This window comes from Drosophila rhopaloa, unplaced genomic scaffold (assembly GCF_018152115.1).
Source record: "Drosophila rhopaloa isolate 14029-0021.01 unplaced genomic scaffold, ASM1815211v1 contig_138, whole genome shotgun sequence".
Lineage (NCBI taxonomy): Eukaryota > Metazoa > Arthropoda > Insecta > Diptera > Drosophilidae > Drosophila > Drosophila rhopaloa.
In genome coordinates this window covers 756,160-781,472 of record NW_025335015.1, presented here as the reverse complement: position 1 = coordinate 781,472, position 25,313 = coordinate 756,160, and the positions used below count along the sequence as shown (strand labels likewise).

The 25,313-nt window shown below is 39.9% G+C and overlaps 1 pseudogene; it reads right to left on the bottom strand.

The window, feature by feature from the left end:
* Positions 1 to 564: 564 nt before the first annotated feature.
* On the bottom strand, positions 565 to 5,076 carry LOC123037136 (annotated as a pseudogene).
* Between the last annotated feature and the right edge of the window lie 20,237 nt (positions 5,077 to 25,313).

The following is a 25,313-nucleotide window of genomic DNA, read 5'->3' as shown; positions in this document are numbered from 1 at the left end:
AGTAATGGATAAAAAAAAGATGATTTGAAACTGCTTAGATGGCGAGGATTGTTGGGGAATTATGTGGAGGATGTTGGTTGAGGAAGACGGTTGGAGTGTTCTCCTGGCAGAAGAACCACCTTGGTCACGGGACGCTTGATAATCCTGCGTGCCGTGAGAATGCTGACGACACGGACATTGCCGTCAGCCCCCGGAAAGACAGAGTCGATTCTGCCAAGGCGCCACTCATTCGAGGGCAGATTGTCCTCCTTGACGACTACCATGTCGCCAACGCGGAGATTTGCGGTCGGGGACTGCCACTTGTTACGCTTGTGGAGCTCTTTGAGATACTAATCTTTCCATCGAGCTTGGAATTGTTGATGGAGCGCCTTTAAGTGTTGCCACCGATTCACAATAGACTTGGATTCCCCTTTTAATTCGGGTTCCACTATGGACAGAAGAGGTCCGCCGACTAGAAAATGCCCTGGTGTCAATGCTAAGAGATCAGTGGGATCTTCAGACATAGGAGATAGCGGTCTGGAATTTAGACAAGCTTCAATTTTCGCTAGGAGGGTTGAAAGCTCTTCAAAAGTGTACTTTCGAGTAGCGGTGGACTTGTAAAACAAGGCTTTGAAGCTTTTGACACCCGCTTCCCACAGGCCTCCCATATGGCTGCTGATGACTATACGCATCATTCACAGACTCTTTTACGGCTTGTAGAAAATCTCGGGAAAGCAGGGTGGCAGCGCAGACAAAGGTTTTCCCATTGTCGGACTGCACTTGACGGGGACAACCTCTTCTGGATACGAACCGAGCGAAAGCGGCGAGAAATTTCTCGGTCGTCAGATCGGATGTAGGCTCTAGATGGATGGCCTTCGTAGAGAAACACACGAAAACCAACACATACCCTTTTGTAATTAGGCAAGCTCTGCCTGTGTAATTTTTAATGTCGAAAGGGCCAGCGTAGTCCATCCCTGTGTACATGAATGGCCGGGAAAAAGATACTCGCTCTTTCGGAAAACTTCCCATCATCTGAACTTGCAGTCGCTTCTTATGGATAACGCAGACCTTGCAGGAGTTAATAACGGCCTTTACCAAGTTCTTTATTTTCGGAACCCAATATCTTGACCGGGTGAGACGTACGACTAACTGGTTACCTCCGTGCAACGTTATGAGATGCGTAAAGTTTACCAGTAGTCGCAAGAGTGCACATTCGTACGGGAGGATTATAGGATGTCGTTCATCATATCGCAAATTTTCGGAGGCCGTTATTCGGCCGCACGCCCTTATAAGCCCTTTCTCATCTAGAAAGGGGTTCAAGGAGAGGATGGAACTTGTCGCGGACACAGGACGCCTTTGACTCAATCAGCGATATTCATTAGCAAAATATCTGCGCTGAGTGCTAATGACCATGAGCCGTTCAGCGGCGACAAGTTCTTGGGCTTCTGGATGGACTTCCGGAATCGGCGACTGTTTCCTACATCGCTGGACAAAGCGGTGGACATACGCAAGGACCCGTAAAGCTCTATTTAACTTGGAAAAGCGATCAAGGAACGCCTTTCCACTTCGGTCACCTGTAAGTCGGTACTCTGGGCAGGCCACTGATCTCGTGGCTTTTGCAACCAAGTGGGCCCATGCCACCAAAGGGAGTTGTCGACCAGTTCTTGTAATGGCACGCCCCGACTGGCCAAGTCAGCTGGATTGTGTTCGGATTGAACATGCGACCAATTGGCTGCCTCTGTGGACTGGGTGATCTTTGATACCCGATTGGCAACGAACGTTGTCCACTGGCATGCTGGTTTGGCTAGCCATGCAAGCACAATCGTGGAATCGGTCCAACAATGGAGTTTCGAGGACAGCATCGGCATATGGGGGAGGATGGATTCGGCCATCTCGGATAGCAATAGAGCTCCACACAGCTCTAGTCTGGGAAGCGACACAGTTTTTACTGGCGCAACGCGCGTCTTGGCCGTGAGAAGATGCACTAGCGTCGTGTGCCCCATCTCGACGCGCACATAGATCGCAGCACCGTACGCCTTTTGAGAGGCATCACAGAATCCGTGATGTTCCACTCGGAATTCTGGGCGGAAGGAAACCCATCTGGGAATTCGGACTTGATCTAGGACTGAGTAGCTTTTAAGGAAATCACGCCACTTTTGGCACAGTTCAATTGGAAGTTCATCATCCCACCCTAGATCACGCAGCCAGATCTCCTGCATGAAAATCTTGGCACAGACCACGAAAGGAGCGAGCCAGCCTGCTGGATCAAACAGCTTCGCAATTTGGTAGAGAACATGCCGTTTTGTGAGTGTAGCTTCGGTGGATAGGTCGGGGAGGGCGAAGAAAAACTCATCGGATGTTGCTTTCCAACGGACTCCGAGAGTTTTCGCCGTGCTTTCCGTATTTATTTCGAGGAAATCGGCATTTAAAAGATGATCGGTTCCGATATGAGCCAGAACTTCTTTGTGGTTGGAGGTCCATTTCCTTAATGGAAAACCAGCCGAATCGAGGGCACTCTGCAACTCGCGAATGGTGAGGTGAGCCTCTTCTGCAGAGTCAGCTCCCGAAAGGACATCATCGACATACATGCAACCACGAATAACTTTACTCGCCCTTGGATGGGTTAGTTGCACGTCGGTCGCCAGCTGTTGCAGAACCCGAATTGCCAGGAACGGCGCACAATTGACCCCAAACGTAACAGTTTTTAGCTCAAAATCTCGAATGTATCCTTCCCTATCGCGGAATAAGATACGTTGGAACGCTGTCTGCTTCGGATCTACCCAGATCTGCCGGTACATTTTCTCGATGTTAGCACTATACACAAATCGGAAATATCGCCACTTCAGGATCTGGATGGTTAGATCGGACTGTAGGACCGGGCCAGCATGAAGGATATCATTTAAGCTGACCCCATTGTCTGAAGGGCTGGAAGCGTTGAATACCACTCGAAGCTTGGTGGTCGTACTCTCCGGTTTTAACACTGCATGGTGTGGCAGGTAGTAACATGCTGAATCGTGGGTAGGAAGGACTTCTCTCATGTGATTGAGGTCGAGGTATTCTTGAATAACTGAGTCGTACTTGGATTTTAACGTACTGTTCCTTTTTAGCCGCTGCTCGTTTCTTAAAAATTGAGCCAGCGCCTGGGATCTGGAATGTCCTAGGGAGCAATTAATGTTCTCAGGATCTCGAAAAGGAAGACTCACGACATACCTGCCGGTCTCGTCTTTTGTGGTGGTCCGAAGGAAATTGTCCTCACAAAACACGTCGGATTCTTTTGCCACTTTTACTGGCAGATCCTCCACCTCCCAGAATTTGGTGAGGAGTTTATCGAGAGACGCTTCATATGTGTGTGCAACTTGCGTGGAAAAGGATGATATTTGATCATGCCTCGGAGCGGGTACTGGTCCTGTTAGAATCCAGCCCAAAATGGTATCTTGACCGAGAAGCGAGCCACAGATGTTCGCTCGGGTACCGCTTAGTAGAATGGATGGAAGTATATCGGCCCCGATTAGAATATCTATTTGTGCGCTCTCATAAAACTTTGGATCCGCTAGCGGAAGTTCGGGAAGGTCTCGCAGGAAATGTTGCGGAAGCGGACATGAAGGAAGATTTCCGGCTATTTGTGGAAGCACGTAGGCAGTGGTGTTTAACTGCAAGCTAGGCCGGGTCGGAGAACGGATCGTGAATTGACAGATCTTTTTGGTCTCAGCGGAGACCGTTTGATTAAGTCCTGAGACCTGTGCTCGGATAACCTGGAACGGCAGTTTAATCAGGTTGAAAAGGCGCTCAGTGATAAAGGTCGCCTCAGATCCGGAGTCTATTAAGGCTCGCGCTTGGAAATTGGAACCTCGATGGCATATATTAATTATAGCGGTGCCTAGGAGGACTGACCTAGTGCCTGCCGCAAAATAATTCTGAAGCGTTGACTGCGTGCCACTGGCAGCCGAGGGACCGAGAGTATTTGGTCTGGATCTGGGCGTTGGCATTGGATTTGCGCGCGCTGGGGATGGGCTGCCTCGGTGTAGGAGGGTGTGATGGCGGCCGCGGCACGTGAAGCAGTTATGTGCGCTTTCGCAGTCGCGCAACTGATGTGTCCGCGCAAAGCAGTTTAAACACAGCTGTTTTCTTTTTATATATGCGATGCGTTGGTCGACCGTCATCTGGAGAAATTTGGCGCATGTGCGTGCAGGATGGTTCTCTCTATTACAGAGATCGCACCTTCTAGGTTGCCTAGGTGCTACCCTTGTCTCGTATGAATTTATTCTTCGAGACGCCGAGTTGGAAGTGGATGCCCTGGGCTGAGTCTGACTAGAACCTGATGGTCGAACATCATCTATGGCTTCTAGTGTCCTGTGACGCTCCGTTAGGAAAACGTTCAGCTCGTGCCACGTAGGGATCTCGGCTTTGTTATGGAGGGACTGCTCCCATAGGGAAAGCGTAAGCTTTGGGAGTTTGGACGAGCACATATACACCAAGAGGCAATCCCAAGTTTCGACCTGAATACCGGACATTTCTAGTGCAGTAAGGCAACCCTGGATGGTACTTTGAAGTTCTTTCAAAGCCGACCCAGACTCCTGTGTGACGGACGGTACATTGAAAAGTATCTTTAATTGACTGTTTACTAACAATTGCTTGTTTTCGAAACGCTCAGTGAGGTTATCCCACGCTGATCGAAAGCCATCATTAGTAAGGGGTGAATTTGAAACTATATTGTGAGCGTCGCCACTCGTTTTAGCATTAAGGTGAAATAATTTTTCGACAGGAGTGAGTCTGGGATTGTTGATATAAATTGCCGTGAATAGATCCCTAAAGGTTGGCCAACGAAGATAGTCGCCGGTAAAAACTTCGGTATCGCACGGCGGAAGCCGGCAGCCTGACGGAATGTAAGTCTGAGAAGGATCAGCTGGCGTTGGGGGAGGTTGCGGAAGTTGCGGAGTTTGCGCTATCATATCTGCTATCTGGGCGCCGCACCTTTCGTACGCGCTGTAGCAATACCCGTACTTAGCCTTGAGGACTGGCAAGCTGTCAGCTGCACCTTCTCCGGCTGCTACAAGGCATGCGATACAGGCATCGTATTCTTTTTTGATGCGGACCCATACCTCTCGGATTTCGTCTCGGCGAATATTGAGGACGGATAACGTAGGAGGGACCGCCGAAGGAATATTTATTCGCGATTCCAATTCGGACAGTCGATCCGAGACTTCAATAAACTGGCTCATAGCGAGGTCGGCAGCCGTTGCAACCATTTTTGTGCTGGCTCGCGTGGTTCTTTCGATGGAAGAAGGAGCCTTTTTGGGAGGTGGCGTCTTGACCTTTTTAGGTGTGGGCGTCCTTACCGTGATTTTTGGTATTTTCGGTGATGGAACAGGGGATAGTTTGTTGGAACTTTCCCTGGACATACCAAACTAGGATGTTGTTAGGATGGAATGTGCGCGCTGATATTTCGGACAAAAATCAGAGAAACAATTACGGACCAACTTATGGACCGGTGGAAATAGGGTATCGACAATAGTCGATATGCGTGGCTGAATTATGGTTAAAATATTCCCCAGGCTTTTGGTGGAACGATGGAGCAGAAATGGAAAAAAATACCAAAAAACATACCACAAAATAAAAATACTGAAAAAATACTGTATTTGATGAGGTATTTGTCGTTTAGTATTTTATAGGGGGTAGGTGGCCGAATTAGGATGGGATTGGATGTCCCCGGCAGTGTTTGGAGTTTATTGGTTTTGTTTTTCTTTATTTTAAAAATATTCGGAGACAAAAAAAAAAAAAATAATACCTTTCAGTGGTATGCGGGTGGTATTTTTTTCGAATTTTTCTTTTTTATCCCCAAAAGAAAAAATTGAGTATCGATATATATGCAGATTTACCAAGCTCAATAAATAAGAAAAAAAAAACTGGAAAGGGTGTTTTTTTTTTGGAGAAAAAAAATGTGAAACCGAAGAAACAAATTAATAAAATCAATAAATTAATAAATTAATTCCACTAGTTCCGCGATGGCGACAGTATTTTATATTTCTCCCCCTTTTTTTTCTTTTTTGGAACTGGCAGTAATTCACAGTATTTGTTTAATTTTATTGGAGTTGAACTTGGTGTTTATTAATTTTGTTGGAATTTATTTATGGGATGATTGAAAAACAACTTTTTGCGGGCTGTGTATTGGTGACGCTGGAATGCGCGGGATTATCGAGCTTTTTGCGGTACTGCAATTCGCGTGTATGTGTAGATGTATGGAATGATAGTGCCCAAAATATGTAACTAAGAAAAACACACTGAGACACAAAAGTTATTTCACGTCGGCTTTAGGAATTTATTTAATATATATTTATTGGATGGCCGACGGAAATACTTGAGCTTTCGGAATTGGGGTGTAGTTATGTGGAAAAATATGTATAAATGTAGGTATGTATATATATATGAAATATGTAATATATGTAATATGGATGTAATATATGTAATCAATATGGCGGAAAATTTTATTGTAAATTTTGCCGGCGGGTATGTGTTGTAAATTTTCGATTTATTGTGGACTGTATTTGGATTTTTAATAATGTAAGCAAATATTGTCACAGCGGATGTACAATAAAAAATTAATATCAAAAATATTTGTGGGCCGAAATTGGCGGAACACTTAATTTTTGTTTCACTTTTTTGTGGAAAATTAATTGGAACTCAATTTTGAAATTAATTTATTTTTCACTGTTCACTGAATTTTTTTGAAATTAATTTATTTTTCACTGTAAAAGCGCGTGGCAAAAGCGCGTGGCGATCGGACGTCTATATCCTATAGCTCCCATAGGAACAAAAGGGTAAAATCGGTTAATATTTAATGATTTTTAGGGATATTTCGCGCAGTATACAAGCTATTGACATGAATCTTTCCAAATTGTATTTTTTATGCATACATTGATCAAGGTGAAGGCGCGTGCCGATCGGACGTCTATATCCTATAGCCCCCATAGGAACAATAGGGTGAAATCGGTCCAAATTTGATGATTATCAGAATATTTCGCGAAGTGTGTAAGCTATTATCATAAATTTTTCCAATTCTTATTTATTTACGCATATCTTGATTAGGGTAAAAGCGCTTGCCGCTCGGAAGTCTATATCTTAAAGGAGATAGGAAAAATTAATTAATTAATTTTAAGGCTGCGAAAGTATCCCTTTTTTTCTATTTGTATATGACATTTTTGCAGTATAAAAGCAATTAACTTGAAACGATGCAAATCTAGTTTACTTATGTATACCTTATTCCTTTCACTACTTTTTCACTTTTAGCAATTTCGGCAAAGTCTGCAAGGGTATTAAAACTTCGGCTTGCCGAAGTTAGCTTCCGTCCTCGTTATTTGCACACTTTAATTTGGATTTATATTTTTTATTTTTCTTCGATTTGATGGTGGATGTATATTTAGTGGATGTACGGCCAAATGCGAATATGAATTTTGTACATCAATATGCACACGAAAAGGAAATAGAAAATAGGCAATATGGCCGCACGTTAAAAGAGAACGAAGAAATAAAAGACGGAATTGGAATTGTAATTTACTAGCTGCCGTCGTCGGATTAAATCGGACTTGGATTTTAGACAAATCGTACAGAAAGTCAAACGAATTATGTTCTTCTATGGCTTCTAGTGTCCTGTGACGCTCCGCTAGGAAAACGTTCAGCTCGTGCCACGTAGGGATCTCGGCTTTGTTATGGAGGGACTGCTCCCATAGGGAAAGCGTAAGCTTTGGGAGTTTGGACGAGCACATATACACCAAGAGGCAATCCCAAGTTTCGACCTGAATACCGGACATTTCTAGTGCAGTAAGGCAACCCTGGATGGTACTTTGAAGTTCTTTCAAAGCCGACCCAGACTCCTGTGTGACGGACGGTACATTGAAAAGTATCTTTAATTGACTGTTTACTAACAATCGCTTGTTTTCGAAACGCTCAGTGAGGTTATCCCACGCTGATCGAAAGCCATCATTAGTAAGGGGTGAATTTGAAACTATATTGTGAGCGTCGCCACTCGTTTTAGCATTAAGGTGAAATAATTTTTCGACAGGAGTGAGTCTGGGATTGTTGATATAAATTGCCGTGAATAGATCCCTAAAGGTTGGCCAACGAAGATAGTCGCCGGTAAAAACTTCGGTATCGCACGGCGGAAGCCGGCAGCCTGACGGAATGTATGTCTGAGAAGGATCAGCTGGCGTTGGGGGAGGTTGCGGAAGTTGCGGAGTTTGCGCTATCATATCTGCTATCTGGGCGCCGCACCTTTCGTACGCGCTGTAGCAATACCCGTACTTAGCCTTGAGGACTGGCAAGCTGTCAGCTGCACCTTCTCCGGCTGCTACAAGGCATGCGGTACAGGCATCGTATTCTTTTTTGATGCGGACCCATACCTCTCGGATTTCGTCTCGGCGAATATTGAGGACGGATAACGTAGGAGGGACCGCCGAAGGAATATTTATTCGCGATTCCAATTCGGACAGTCGATCCGAGACTTCAATAAACTGGCTCATAGCGAGGTCGGCAGCCGTTGCAACCATTTTTGTGCTGGCTCGCGTGGTTCTTTCGATGGAAGAAGGAGCCTTTTTGGGAGGTGGCGTCTTGACCTTTTTAGGTGTGGGCGTCCTTACCGTGATTTTTGGTATTTTCGGTGATGGAACATGGGATAGTTTGTTGGAACTTTCCCTGGACATACCAAACTAGGATGTTGTTAGGATGGAATGTGCGCGCTGATATTTCGGACAAAAATCAGAGAAACAATTACGGACCAACTTATGGACCGGTGGAAATAGGGTATCGACAATAGTCGATATGCGTGGCTGAATTATGGTTAAAATATTCCCCAGGCTTTTGGTAGAACGATGGAGCAGAAATGGAAAAAAATACCAAAAAACATACCACAAAATAAAAATACTGAAAAAATACTGTATTTGATGAGGTATTTGTCGTTTAGTATTTTATAGGGGGTAGGTGGCCGAATTAGGATGGGATTGGATGTCCCCGGCAGTGTTTGGAGTTTATTGGTTTTGTTTTTCTTTATTTTAAAAATATTCGGAGACAAAAAAAACAAAAAATAATACCTTTCAGTGGTATGCGGGTGGTATTTTTTTCGAATTTTTCTTTCCCCAAAAGAAAAAATTGAGTATCGATATATATGCAGATTTACCAAGCTCAATAAATAAGAAAAAAAAACTGGAAAGGGTGTTTTTTTTTTTTTGGAAAAAAAAAATGTGAAACCGAAGAAACAAATTAATAAAATCAATAAATTAATAAATTAATTCCACTAGTTCCGCGATGGCGACAGTATTTTATATTTCTCCCCCTTTTTTTTTCTTTTTTGGAACTGGCAGTAATTCACAGTATTTGTTTAATTTTATTGGAGTTGAACTTGGTGTTTATTAATTTTGTTGGAATTTATTTATGGGATGATTGAAAAACAACTTTTGCGGGCTGTGTATTGGTGACGCTGGAATGCGCGGGATTATCGAGCTTTTTGCGGTACTGCAATTCGCGTGTATGTGTAGATGTATGGAATGATAGTGCCCAAAATATGTAACTAAGAAAAACACACTGAGACACAAAAGTTATTTCACGTCGGCTTTAGGAATTTATTTAATATATATTTATTGGATGGCCGACGGAAATACTTGAGCTTTCGGAATTGGGGTGTAGTTATGTGGAAAAATATGTATAAATGTATGTATGTATATATATATGAAATATGTAATATATGTAATATGGATGTAATATATGTAATCAATATGGCGGAAAATTTTATTGTAAATTTTGCCGGCGGGTATGTGTTGTAAATTTTCGATTTATTGTGGACTGTATTTGGATTTTTAATAATGTAAGCAAATATTGTCACAGCGGATGTACAATAAAAAATTAATATCAAAAATATTTGTGGGCCGAAATTGGCGGAACACTTAATTTTTGTTTCACTTTTTGTGGAAAATTAATTGGAACTCAATTTTGAAATTAATTTATTTTTCACTGTTCACTGAATTTTTTTGAAATTAATTTATTTTTCACTGTACGCTTGACTTTTTATACCCTTGCAGAGGGTATTATAATTTTGGTCAGAAGTTTGTAACGCAGTGAAGGAGACGTTTCCGACCCTATAAAGTATATATATTCTTGATCAGGATCAATAGGGGAGTCGATATAGCCATGTCCGTCTGTCCGTCTGTCCGTCTGTTTCAATACCGTTTGCGAGCTCAGTCTAAAACAAGTGTACGCAGATCAAGTTTGAAAACCGCCCCGATCGGATGTCTATATCCTATAGCTCCCATAGGAACAATCGGATATAACTTGCAAGAATGGAAGATATTTCGCGCAGTGTAAAAGCTATTGACATAAATCTTTCCAAATCGTATTTCTTTATGCGTACCTTGATCAGGGTAAAAGCGCGTGACGATCGGACGTATATATCCTATAGCTCCCATAGGAACAAAAGGGTAAAATCGGTTAAAATTTAATGATTTTTAGGATATTTCGCGCAGTATACAAGCTATTGACATGAATCTTTCCAAATTGTATTTTTTTATGCATACATTGATCAAGGTGAAGGCGCGTGCCGATCGGACGTCTATATCCTATAGCCCCCATAGGAACAATAGGGTGAAATCGGTCCAAATTTGATGATTATCAGAATATTTCGCGAAGTGTGTAAGCTATTATCATAAATTTTTCCAATTCTTATTTATTTACGCATATCTTGATTAGGGTAAAAGCGCTTGCCGCTCGGAAGTCTATATCTTAAAGGAGATAGGAAAAATTAATTAATTAATTTTAAGGCTGCGAAAGTATCCCTTTTTTTTCTATTTGTATATGACATTTTTGCAGTATAAAAGCAATTAACTTGAAACGATGCAAATCTAGTTTACTTATGTATACCTTATTCCTTTCACTACTTTTTCACTTTTAGCAATTTCGGCAAAGTCTGCAAGGGTATTAAAACTTCGGCTTGCCGAAGTTAGCTTCCGTCCTCGTTATTTGCACACTTTAAATTGGATTTATATTTTTTTATTTTCTTCGATTTGATGGTGGATGTATATTTAGTGGATGTACGGCCAAATGCGAATATGAATTTTGTACATCAATATGCACACGAAAAGGAAATAGAAAATAGGCAATATGGCCGCACGTTAAAAGAGAACGAAGAAATAAAAGACGGAATTGGAATTGTAATTTACTAGCTGCCGTCGTCGGATTAAATCGGACTTGGATTTTAGACAAATCGTACAGAAAGTCAAACGAATTATGTTCTTCGAATGGCTGACTGTCGACCGGCAGTTAATAAAAAAATTAATAAATTGGCACTTATCCGGCTCGAAGGACCAAAAAATGAAGAGTTGGGGCGTCGCGGGTGTTTGTCGATGGAAGGCAGCTTCGTCGGGCGTTGCGGCTGTTGAACGTAGCCGGGTGGCAAGCTGTGGAATAGATTGATGAAACACTCGACGATCGCGAGAAAGGAACAAAAAGACTCGGTGAACTTTTTTCGTGTTATAGCGCGGACCGGCCGGGCGATGTATTTCACTATTGAGACAATGAAAGACTAACTTAAACCTAATTAAGCGCTGCGTTTCAAAGCGCAGTGGAGAGATTCCGGGAGCGGGAAGGCGGAAGAGCCTGGAATCGCACGCGTCCAGTGCGGGAGAGTCTGGAGTCGCGAGCATCCAGTGCGGGCGAGTGGGCATTCGCTACGAGGGAAGCGCGGGCAGTTTAAAAGAGGGGAGAGCGGCGTAAACAATATAAATTTAAGCATCTGCGATGCAAAAATAATATTAATAATATTGTACAGACCAGGCAGTTTCTAGCTGCGGGTCTGCAATTTTTTTTACCTAGGTAGGGATACCTGTAAAATAAATAAATACCTCCATACAAAAAGAAAAATTATAAATGCCTAAATCAAGAAAAATAAGTAAAAAAAAAGAGGAGGACAGAAACATTTCCTAAATCTCAAGATAAAGGAATTAAATAGGCAACTTTATGATACAAAATCAACCCCAGTACCATGGGAAGAGAACTTAAAAATTAAAGGAGAATTAGAAAACACATATAGGGAATTACAAGCTTATAAAAATAAGCAGGACATGAAAGAAGCGAGGAAGCCTAAGTGCCCTAAAAAAATGATATACTAATTTAATGTACTGTAAAATTTTATATACATGAAAGTCTCATTTAAAAGCAATTCAATATCCAAAACAGACCCCACAAACGAGACAGAAAAAATACCCAATATGGGATTAGTAGACGTTAAGTCAGTGGATTCCACTGCTAATGTAATAAATAAAATTGAATCACAAAATATTGATTTCAAATTAACGAATATTCTACTATCAATAATTGTTTTCTTTATGAGCGCATTTATTTTATATAAGGCCTATATGTTCCACAACAAATGTGTATCAAAGAGAGCCATTAACAGAAGCCAGGCTAATGATCTGGATAAAATCTAATTTAACAAGCGCCAAACAATTATTAATAATAAAATACAAAAAAAAAAGAAATTAAAACAGAAAATTAAATTTAAATTAAATTGTATATGTAAGAGAATTAAAATACCCGTTTAAAAAAAAAATAAATAAAAATCATTAAAAAAAAAAAAAATTATTAAAATGAATACAACAGAGTGCCTTAGAGTTACATTGGCTAACGAGCCAAATTTTGAGAATAGGCCTTAATTAGGAACAGAGCAGAGCCTTTATTAATTGCAGATTTTGAGTACGAATATATGAATAGGTACGATCTTGAATTCTCTCCAATTATTCATTGCAGCAGAACGCAAAAGGCCATAGTACTGTCTACCGTGAGAAACTGTAAAGTATTCTCCGAAATCGACATACACCCAGTCTTAGGACATATTAACGTGCTAAAAATAATGCACAAGTAAAGATAAAAAAAAAAATTATGACTAAAAATTAAATATGGAATGGGAGCAATTAATACTCCATATCCGAGAATTAAAAGAAACATTTGAAAAGTCTTACAAATGTGTAAGCCAAAAAAGGCAAACACAAAAAGAAACAGTAGATAAACATGCAAAAATTCTTGTAGACTCTTACAATCAGGCAAGAACCCTAGTGCATGAAAATAGGGAAATAATTAACAAGACAAACTTATCAAAATTATCCAAAATATTGATATGGTTGCGGGCAAACCTAATAACTGTCAAGGATAAGTATGATTTAAAAATATATATCCCGACAATTTTGAATACGCCTTTAACATTAGACCAACAAAAAGCCCTAGCAGAAGAAGAAGATTCAGATACAAGCAAAGATATCGAAATAAATGAAAAAGATCTACACGATCTCTCAATCCCTGCATTTATTACAGCAGAAGAGTCAGAAACAGAAGAAGCCGAAAATATAGATTCAGATACAAATATAGTAGAAACAAAAGAAAACATAATGACAGATCCAGCTGCCCAACGGGCATATATTAAGGAAATATCAAGTGCCATTCCGGAATTTAACGGACAAAAAATACACTTGCAAAGATTTGTAACAGCTTTGAAGCTGGTTGACCTGACAAAGGGAACGTTTGAAGATTTGGCTGTAGAAGTCGTCAAATCAAAAATTGTAGGATCTACACTATATAAGGTTCAAAATGAACTAACGATAAAATCAATAATCCAAAAACTGCAAGACACTATTGTCGGTGAAACATCTGACGTTGTCAAAGCAAAAATGGCTAAAACAAGCCAAAAAGGCAAAACAGCAGAAAAATTTACAAATGAAATAGACAACCTACGAAAGCTCCTTGAAGCTTCATACATTGACGAAGGACTACCGGCTGAACATGCCGACAAGTTCAGCACAAAGGAAGCTATAACCACAATGATCAAAAATTGTGAGCATGGCCGACTTAAGACTATCCTAGACGCTGGCAACTTTTCAACAATGAATGAAGCCGTCACGAAGTACATACAGTGTAGTACTGAGATGACAGGCAACGCCAACTCGATCCTATACACACAAAAAGGAAACAACTATCGTGGTAATAACTTCAGAAATAATTATCGCGGTACGGGTAACAACGGAGGTAATTATCAAAATAATGGATATTACCAAAACAATGGTTATAACCAAAATAACGGTTATAACCGAAACTATAATAACCAGACCAACAATAACTACAGAGGTCGTGGTAATTATAGAGGAAACAACCGTGGTGGAAACAATAATGGATATAACTCCAATAACAACGTCAATGGTAATAACAATACCAATACAAACGCAAACAGACAAAATAACAACAATAATGTCCGACAAGTACAAACAACTTCGGAAAACCAATAAAGACCCTTAAGGGGGTATATACCTTTTTCATTTTCAAAAAATCGAAATTTTTTTTTGCTTTATCTTAAAGAACAACTTCTTGAGAATATTTCCCAAAATTTTCATAGAGATTTGAGCTGTAGAAAAAAGTTACAGCGCTCCTAGCCGCGCGCCTCGTCCCCGCCCAAACCCAAACTTGTAACTTTAAACGCGAATATCTCGAAATGGTTTTTTTTAAAAATGACTTTGCGGTGATATAGATTGGCGAAAAACTACTGAACCGATTTTCTTCAAATTTTTTTTTAAATGTTCGTAATGAATTTTATTAGTACTTGAACGATCGTTTTTTCATGTTAAAATTTTTATTTCGCCGAAATAGATAGTTTTGTAAAATTTTTGCGTCCAAAAACGTCATTTTTTGCACTAAACGTTCCCGTATGCACAAAAAAAAAAATTTTGTTAAAAACGTTCGTTCAAGTACAGGATACTACTTTAAACTAATGAAATATTTTTATTTTTTCGGTATCAGTTGACCCATTCGTCCTGGGGAATTATCACCGCAAGGCTCTTTAAAAAAAAGGCGTTTAAGGGAAACAGCCACACCTTAAAAACTATTAAATATTTTTTCAAAAATTTTTGCATAAGCATTGTCAACAATCTAAACTTTCAGAAAATATTCATTCAATGAAAACAATAGTTACATACATAAAAAAATTCAAACTTTCCTATTTTTTTCGACAAAAAAAGGTATATACCCCCTTAAGATAAAAAACCCAGTAAAGAATATGGTTCACACTATCAATCTTAACTTCAATCTTTTCATTTCACTTAAAAATGAAAACACAAATAAATTATATACATTACCAGTTGATACAGGTGCAGACATCTCTTTAATCAAAGAATCCTCAGACTCATTTAACAATGTTGACTATAAAAATATAACGCAAATATCAGGCGTTGGTGAAGGAACAACAAATTCCAAAGGTTTAGCAGCAATAGAACTTCTGTCAGGCAACTATGCCATACCACATAATTTCCATATAGTAACGTCCAACTTTCCTATTCCATGTGATGGAATTATAGGAATAGATTCTATGAAAAAATACAATTGTCAAATAGATTTAAAACCAGAAAACGATTGGCTCATACTGTGACCAGATAACCTCTATAATCCGATTAATATTCCGATAAATCATACACTCGAAAATAATTCGACAATTTTACCACCTAGATCTGAAGTCGTCCGAAAAATAACTATAAATTCAGCAACCAGGTATATATTTATACCAAACCAAGAAATCCAAAATGGTGTATTCATTGGAAATACCATTGCAGATTCTAAAAACACCTTTGTCCGAATTCTAAATACAACAAATAAAACAGCAATTCTTCAATTAAATACACTTAAAGTCGAACCATTGGATAATTACGATATAATTAAATCCAATAAAAATACAAATAAAGAAGAAATCTTAGAAAAACTTAACAAAAATTTTACGCCTCAATTTAAAGAAATACTTAAAGAATTATGCACCAAATACACAGATATATTCGGAATGGAAACCGAACCGATATCAACTAATTATTTCTATAAACAAAAAATAAGAATGAAAGATGATGAACCAGTATACATAAAAAATTACAGAATCCCCCACAGTCAAAAAGAAGAAGTAGAAAAACAAGTAGAAAAACTAATTAAAGATAAAATAATAGAACCATCAGTTTCAGAATACAACAGTCCAAATTGCGATACAAAAAGATAGCGTTTAGTAATTGATTACCGCTAAATTAACAAAAAAATTTTATCAGATAAATTTCCACTACCAAGAATAGACGATATTCTTGACCAATTAGGTAGAGCTAAATACTTTTTATGTCTAGATCTAATGTCAGGATTTCATCAAATAGATCTCGAAGATACGTCTAGAAATATAACGTCCTCTTCCACGAGCAATGGCTCCTATCGTTTTACACGATTACCTTATGGTTTAAAAATAGCGCCAAATTCTTTCCAAAAAATGATGACAATTGCATTTTCAGGTATCGAACCTTCTCAGGCATTCTTGTATATGGATGACCTAATTGTCATCGGTTGTTCAGAAAAACACATGATTAAAAATCTTACAAACGTTTTTGATCTATGTAGAAAAAGCAATCTTAAACTGCACCCAGAGAAGTGCACATTTTTCAGACACGAAGTGACCTTTCTTGGACACAAGTGTACTGACAAAGGTATTTTACCAGATAGTAAAAAATACGAAGTAATAGAAAAATACCCAGTCCCAACGGACGCAGACAGCGCTAGAAGATTCGTTGCATTTTGCAATTACTACGGACGTTTTATTAAAAATTTTTCCGATTACTCACGTCACATAACTAGATTATGTAAAAAGAATGTTAAATTTGAATGGACGGATAAATGTCAAAACGCATTCGAATACCTAAAAACCCAATTGATGAAACCCACATTATTGCAATATCCCGATTTTAATAAAGAATTTTCCATAACAACAGATGCAAGCAAACAAGCATGTGGAGCTGTTCTTGCTCAAGATTACAATAACATTCAGCTACCAGTAGCCTATGCATCAAGATCCTTTACGAAAGGAGAAAGTAATAAAAATACAACAGAACAAGAGCTAGCAGCTATCCACTGGGTAATTAACCATTTTCGACCATATATTTATGGAAAACATTTCACAGTCAAAACAGACCATAGGCCATAACCTATCTATTTTCAATGACAAATCCAAGTTCAAAATTAACACGAATGAGATTAGACTTGGAAGAATATGATTTTACTGTGGAATATCTTAAGGGAAAAGACAACTATATAGCCGACGCGCTATCAAGAATAACAATAACGGATTTAAAAAATATCCAGACAAATAATAAAATTCTGAAAGTCACTACCAGAAATCAAAGTATACAGAAAAATTCCTGCGCAGGAACAGAAAAAGAAAAAATAGATTTGCCTAGGCATATTCTAAATAAAGCTTCTCAGCCCAACGTATACGAAGTCATTGTTAATGACGAGGTACGAAAAGTAGTGACCTTGCAAATAACTGATTCACTTTGCTTACTAAAGCATGGAAAAAAGGTTATAGCAAGAATTGATGTTAGCGATTTGTACACCACTGAAATTCTCGACTTAGGTCAGTTCTTTCAAAGGCTTGAAAAAGAAGCCGGTATACTTAATATCAGCCAACTCAAAGTGGCACCGAGCGAAAAGATCTTTGAAACCATTTCAATGGAATCTTTTAAAATTATGGGCAATAAAAAATTACAATCATTAAGAGTAGCGCTACTCAAGCCGGTGACCCAATTATCAAATAATGATAAAGAGAAAGAAGCTTTACTGTTTACATTCCATGATGATCCAATACAAGGAGGTCATACAGGCGTAGCTAGAACATTAGCAAAAATAAAAAGGCATTATTATTGGAAAAACATGACCAAAGATATAGCAAAATATATAAGAAAATGTCCTAAATGCCAAAAAGCAAAGACAACAAAACATACAAAGACCCCATTAACTATCACCGAAACGCCACAAACGGCTTTCGACAGGGTAATTGTGGATACGATCGGTCCACTACCTAAATCTGAACAAGGAAATGAATACATAGTAACGCTAATTTGCGATTTAACTAAGTACCTTGTAGCAATACCAATCAGGAACAAAAGTGCAAAAACAGAAGCAGAAGCTATATTCGAAGATTTTATTCTGAAGTACGGTCCAATGAAGACGTTCATTACGGACATGGGAACAGAATACAAAAATTCGATAATTGAAGATTTATGTAAAAACTTAAATATCAAAAACATAACTTTAACAGCACATCATCACCAGACTGTAGGAACCGTGGAGCGAAGCCACAGAACATTTAATAAGCTCATCCGCTCATACATCTCAGTTGATAAAACAGATTGGGATGTATGGTTGCAATACTTCGTATACTGTTTCAACACAACACCCTCTATGGAACATGACTATTGTCCATACGAGTTAGTTTTTGGTAAAACATCTAATTTAGCCAAACACTTCAATAGTATAGATAATATAAAACCATTATATAACACAGATGATTACGCTAAAGAATCTAAGTTTAGACTAGAACAAGCATTTTAGAGAGCTAGATTAATGCTAGAATGCCATAAACACAAACAAAAACTTAACTATGACAGAAATATTTTGAACTTTGATTTAAAAATCGGAGACCAAGTTTTACTAAAAAATGAAACAGGGCACAAGCTAGACTATAAATACACTGGACCATATAAGGTAGAAAGTATAGAAGAAAGAGAAAACCTAGTAATTTCAAATAACAAAAATAAGAAGCAAACAGTTCATAAGGATAGGTTAAAAATTTGTATTTCATAATCACTTTAATTCTCTTATATATATATCACGTATGACCATACACAGTAAGAACCATACACAAAAAAAAACATAATTAGATTGAAAAAAAAAAAATAATAAATAAATTATATATAAATATCACTTTTGATTCAAAACAATACTTTCTGATTCAAAACAATTTATAATAAATTAAACTACATATAAAAAAAAAAAAAAACAAAAATATTTTCATTTATATTAAATATACACCTAGAAAATAACTCCATATAATTACGTTATTTTTCAAAAGGAGGGAGATGCAGTATGTTCACATATCGAATGCACACTGTACTCAGTGTTACGCATCGATTTAAGTACAGACACATTATTTGGCATTTTGCATTTGGCCACAATAACAAAACACAAATATATAAATCTAGCAGTTCCCGAGTGCCCGGTTATATGATCGCCCTCGAATGCGTGGGAACTGCAGTGTAAGCATATTTGATATGTGCGACCGCTCCGACGGCCAAGTGAACATAGTATCTCTCTCTCTCTCACATATAAAGACAATTATACATAAGCGTCGTCCGCTGCTCTGCCGGCGTCTCTGCCGACATAGCCGGCCGATCTTAGCTTTATGCAAACATGTAATAGAATTAAGAAATCAGAATTGAAAATAAAAAGCTTGGGAGCGTACCTCTGAGTCGCTCCCAATTCACAAACAATTTTTTAACAAAGCCTCATAAAGGAAACATAACAGAACATAGACATTTTCTCCACTGATAGGAAATACTTCCTCACATGCATTGACAAATTTTCCAAGTTTGCAATGGTCCAACCAATTCCCTCTAGAACCATAGAGGATCTCAAACCGGCTTTACTACAACTCCTTAACGTCTTCCCTAAAGCAGGAGTCATTTACTGCGACAATGAACCCTCATTGAACTCGCACACCATTCGGGCCTTGCTGGAAAATCACTTCGGAGTTAGCATCTCAAATGCACCGCCACTCCACAGCGTCTCGAACGGACAAGTGGAGCGATTCCACAGCACCCTGGTGGAGCTTGCCAGATGCCTTAAAATTGGCAAAGGCTTTAGCGACACTGTAGAGTTGATCTTGCTGGCCACGTCTAAGTACAACAAGTCTATCCATTCGGTCATCGATAAGAGACTGGCCGACGTGGTATTCACACAATCAAGTGACCCGCAGTGCGATATACAGGATAGGATAAGGCATGCCCAAAATAGGCTGAGAAGCAGAGAAAATACCTCCCGACAAAACAGATTGTTCAATGTCGGCGACAAAGTCCTAGTGAAATCCAACAGGAGACTAGGCAATAAGCTTTCACCGTTATGTGAAGAGAAATCTGTGGAAGCGGACATGGGGACCACAGTCCTTATTATGGGGAGGTTGGTCCACAAGGACCACATGTTGTCATTCGCCTCATAATTTTTTACTATTTTTCCCATTTTTATCCCTAGCCACTTGGCATACGTTTTTTTCTTTATCACGTTTTATTATCATTATTCGTACTCATTACTCATTTACGCACATTTTGTTATAAAACATATGTTTTGGTGGTGGGCTACCCAAGTTTTATAAAATACTACAACAAATCCAAAATTAATTGATGACATCGGCGCACGTCAGGGACTACTCGCAAGCCAAGTACAATCCCCTCATTGATGGACGAATTTTAGAATGGGAAGAATTCGCATTCTTGAGACACTCAGCGAATCTCTCAGAATAAAGGCGCGTGGTGGAGGAAACTGGTGGCATGATTATTTAGCATATAACGATCTATTTAGAATGAGCTGGTGGAAACTAAACGTGTTAGCGGAGCACGCGATGTCCTCGGCTTTTCATTTGTCTGGTCGGCTTGGGGTGGGTTATCAAAATTAATAAAGAACCGCCACGTTTAAATGCTCTTATGCTAGTAGAAAATAACTAAAATTCGCGTACTATATGTTTGATAGGAAAGTGGGCAAAGAGACAAAGATAGAGAGCAAAGAGTAAAGAGAGAGGAAAGGATAAGAGTATAGTATAAGGGATACACTTGACGAACATCTCTCCAGTTACCACGCGAAACTGCGAAGTGCCCACCCTACCATGATCCTTCTGTCCTGCAATTCATAAAGAGTGACTAGCGATTTCTCATACCATAGCACTTGGAATTCCCTGTCCCCGGATAAGGAGATATTTAGCAAAAATTCATTTTTTTTAACCTTTTATTAACATAGTAAATAATAACCTAGCAATTTTATATTTATCTGGATACTAATAATATATTTAAGCTGTAGCAAATTAACCTATACTTTAATTTTTGTTGTTTGTTCCTTATCCAAAATAAAATAATTAATTAATAGCTCATGCCATTACCAGGCTGTAATTATTATTAGGAGCAAAATTGGGGGCCCTGCTGATGCCGTGCTATCTTCGTTTGGCACTGTATTGAATTTTGATGCGATTATAAATCGCCTCGATTTCACATACAGTGACAAGCGATCGATGCATGTCATAGAGCAGAAGATGGGCACCCTCAGGCATGGATATCTCTCACTGCTAAAACATTATGATGAGGTCGAGAAAAAATTGACCCTCCTCACAAACAAAGCCACCATGTCGCTCGACGCTTCGGCGGCAAGGGTCCTGTGCGAGAAATTCCGGGATGATGCCCTTCGAGTATTCATCTCGGGACTAAAATGCAGCCTCACAGATGTCCTGTTCTCGGCAAAGCCGAAGGACATGCCAACAGCGCTTGCTTTGGCCCAGAAGGTGGAGGCAAATCACGAAAGGTATTCATTCGCGGCTTCGTTTGCAAAAAGCCAGGAGGATAAAGATAAGAAACAATACCCAAAGACGCAGGAGCGCCAACAGGTCACTCCTCAGAACAATTTCCAAACAGGTACTAGCAAGAATCCATATTTCACAAAGCAGCACAAAGTTCAAGTTCACTCTGCTCCACGCAGTGACATGCTTCGTGAGAATACTCCCGTGTCCGATCGACCCGGCCCGCACTAGAGGCAGAGGGTTAACCACGTCGCGCAGAGCGCAGGCGAAACTGAGGAAAAATACATCGCCGCAGCTACAAGCGCGGCCCAAGAAATCAATGACGACGCCATTCATGAATATGGTTCGGACGTTATTAATTTTTTAGGGAAAATCCCTGCTACCCGTCATCAGACGAAGAGTAGCGGGAGTAGATATGAAGCTTTTGGTAGATACGGGCGCGGCAAAAAATTTCATCCGTCCATACAAAGGATTGAAAGGCGTCAGCCCGGTAGAATCGTCATTTACGATACAGTCTATCCATTGCGTCACCACCACCACTAAGAAGTGCTTTGTCTCCCTATTCAACTTGAGAGCCACGTTCTTCAAATTACCAGATTTGTCCTCCTTCGATGATATAATTGGCCTTGACCTGTTAAAACAGGCAGGTGCGCTTTGTCTAGCTTCCGCCCACCTAAAATGGGGCTCCGAAGTAGAAAAGTTAAAATTCCAATCATGCCCCGACGTCAATTATACCAACATTGATTGCTCGGACGCGCCGCCTCTAGCTAGAGAGGCCTTTATAAAAATGCTCGGCGAACGAAAAAAAGCCTTTGCAAACCCTAACTAGGCCCTACCTTACATCACGTCGGTGGTAGCTACCTTCAGGACGGTTAGGAGGAGCCCATTTATGCCAAGCTTTACCCATACCCAATGGGGGCAGCGGATTTTGTCAATAATGAAATCCAAGAGTTGCTAAAAAATGGCGTAATATAAAAGTCAAAATCCCCCTACAACAACCCAATATGGGTAGTAGACAAGAAGGGCACTGACGAAGCGCGCAACCGCAAAATGCGGCTCGTATTAGACTTTCGCAAATTGAACGAGAGGACGATACCTGATCGCTATCGTATGCCAAATATCTCTATGATACTAGGAAATTTAGGCAAAGCCAAATACTTCACAACACTCGATTTAAAGTCTGTTTACCACCAGATCACTCTGGCAGAGCGTGACCGTGAAAAAACTTCCTTTTCCGTTAACGGAGGAAAGTACGAGTTTCGCCGGCTACCGTTTGGTTTGAAGAATGCTGCCAGCATCTTCCAAAGAACCATCGACGACATACTGCGAGAGCAGATTGGACAATTTTGCTATCCCTATGTTGATGATGTCATCGTTTTCTCAGAAGACGAAAACGCCCACATACGGCAAGTAGATTGGGTTCTTAAGAGCCTGCACGACGCCAACATGAGGGTATCAACGCAAAAATCGCGTTTTTTTTTTAAAAGCGTTAGCTTTTTGGGCTTTATTGTCACCAACAACGGTGCCACAACTGACCCAGAAGAAAATCAAGGCCATTCAGGAATTCCCCGAACCCAAAAATGTATTCGAGGTGAGATCGTTCCTTGGCCTGGCCAGTTATTACCGATGCTTCATTAAAGATTTTTCATCAATTGCTAGGCCCATCTTCGATATTCTGAAAGGGGAGCATGGAAGTGTCAGTAGGCATAGATCCAAAAATATCCAGGTGCAATTTAGCGAACAGCAACGGCTTGCTTTCCAAAAGTTGCGTAACATTGTGGCTTCAGAGGATGTCATCCGGATTACAAGAAGGCATTCGATCTAACGACGGATGCGTCGGCATTTGGCATTGGCTCGGTACTATCCCAAGAGGGAAGACCCATCACCATGATATCTAGGATATCAAAAAAGACCGAGAGGTTAACTACGCTACTAACGAGCGTGAGCCATAGTTTAGGCACTGGCCAAATTACGCCATTACTTATATGCAGTAAAAGATATAAATATCTATATTGACCACCAGCCATTCACATTCGCAGTATCGGAATCCAATCCGAATGCGAAAATCAAACGACGGAAAGCCCGCATCGACGAGTCCAGCGCTAAAATGTTTTATAAGCCCGGCAAAGAGAATCTCGTCGCGGATGGCCTCTCCAGACAGCAACTTAACGTTGTGGAGGCGGAAGAAGCTTATTCGTGTGCGGCCACTATTCACAGCGAAGTGTCGCTCACACACACCATTGAAACTACGGATAAGCCATTAAACTGTAATAAATTAAACTACATATAAAAAAAAAAAAAAAAAAAATATTTTCATTTATATTAAATATACACCTAGAAAATAACTCCATATAATTACTATATTTTTCAAAAGGAGGGAGATGCAGTATGTTCACATATCGAATGCACACTGTACTCAGTGTTACGCATCGATTTAAGTACAGACACATTATTTGGCATTTTGCATTTGGCCACAATAACAAAACACAAATATATAAATCTAGCAGTTCCCGAGTGCCCGGTTATATGATCGCCCTCGAATGCGTGGGAACTGCAGTGTAAGCATATTTGATATGTGCGACCGCTCCGACGGCCAAGTGAAAATAGTATCTCTCTCTCTCACATATAAAGACAATTATACATAAGCGTCGTCCGCTGCTCTGCCGGCGTCTCTGCCGACATAGCCGGCCGATCTTAGCTTTATGCAAACATGTAATAGAATTAAGAAATCAGAATTGAAAATAAAAAGCTTGGGAGCGTACCTCTGAGTCGCTCCCAATTCACAAACAATTTTTTAACAAAGCCTCATAAAGGAAACATAACAGAACATAGACATTTTCTCCACTGATAGGAAATACTTCCTCACATGCATTGACAAATTTTCCAAGTTTGCAATGGTCCAACCAATTCCCTCTAGAACCATAGAGGATCTCAAACCGGCTTTACTACAACTCCTTAACGTCTTCCCTAAAGCAGGAGTCATTTACTGCGACAATGAACCCTCATTGAACTCGCACACCATTCGAGCCTTGCTGGAAAATCACTTCGGAGTTAGCATCTCAAATGCACCGCCACTCCACAGCGTCTCGAACGGACAAGTGGAGCGATTCCACAGCACCCTGGTGGAGCTTGCCAGATGCCTTAAAATTGGCAAAGGCTTTAGCGACACTGTAGAGTTGATCTTGCTGGCCACGTCTAAGTACAACAAGTCTATCCATTCGGTCATCGATAAGAGACTGGCCGACGTGGTATTCACACAATCAAGTGACCCGCAGTGCGATATACAGGATAGGATAAGGCATGCCCAAAATAGGCTGAGAAGCAGAGAAAATACCTCCCGACAAAACAGATTGTTCAATGTCGGCGACAAAGTCCTAGTGAAATCCAACAGGAGACTAGGCAATAAGCTTTCACCGTTATGTGAAGAGAAATCTGTGGAAGCGGACATGGGGACCACAGTCCTTATTATGGGGAGGTTGGTCCACAAGGACCACATGTTGTCATTCGCCTCATAATTTTTTACTATTTTTCCCATTTTTATCCCTAGCCACTTGGCATACGTTTTTGTCTTTATCACGTTTTATTATCATTATTCGTACTCATTACTCATTTACGCACATTTTGTTATAAAACATATGTTTTGGTGGTGGGCTACCCAAGTTTTATAAAATACTACAACAAATCCAAAATTAATTGATGACATCGGCGCACGTCAGGGACTACTCGCAAGCCAAGTACAATCCCCTCATTGATGGACGAATTTTAGAATGGGAAGAATTCGCATTCTTGAGACACTCAGCGAATCTCTCAGAATAAAGGCGCGTGGTGGAGGAAACTGGTGGCATGATTATTTAGCATATAACGATCTATTTAGAATGAGCTGGTGGAAACTAAACGTGTTAGCGGATCA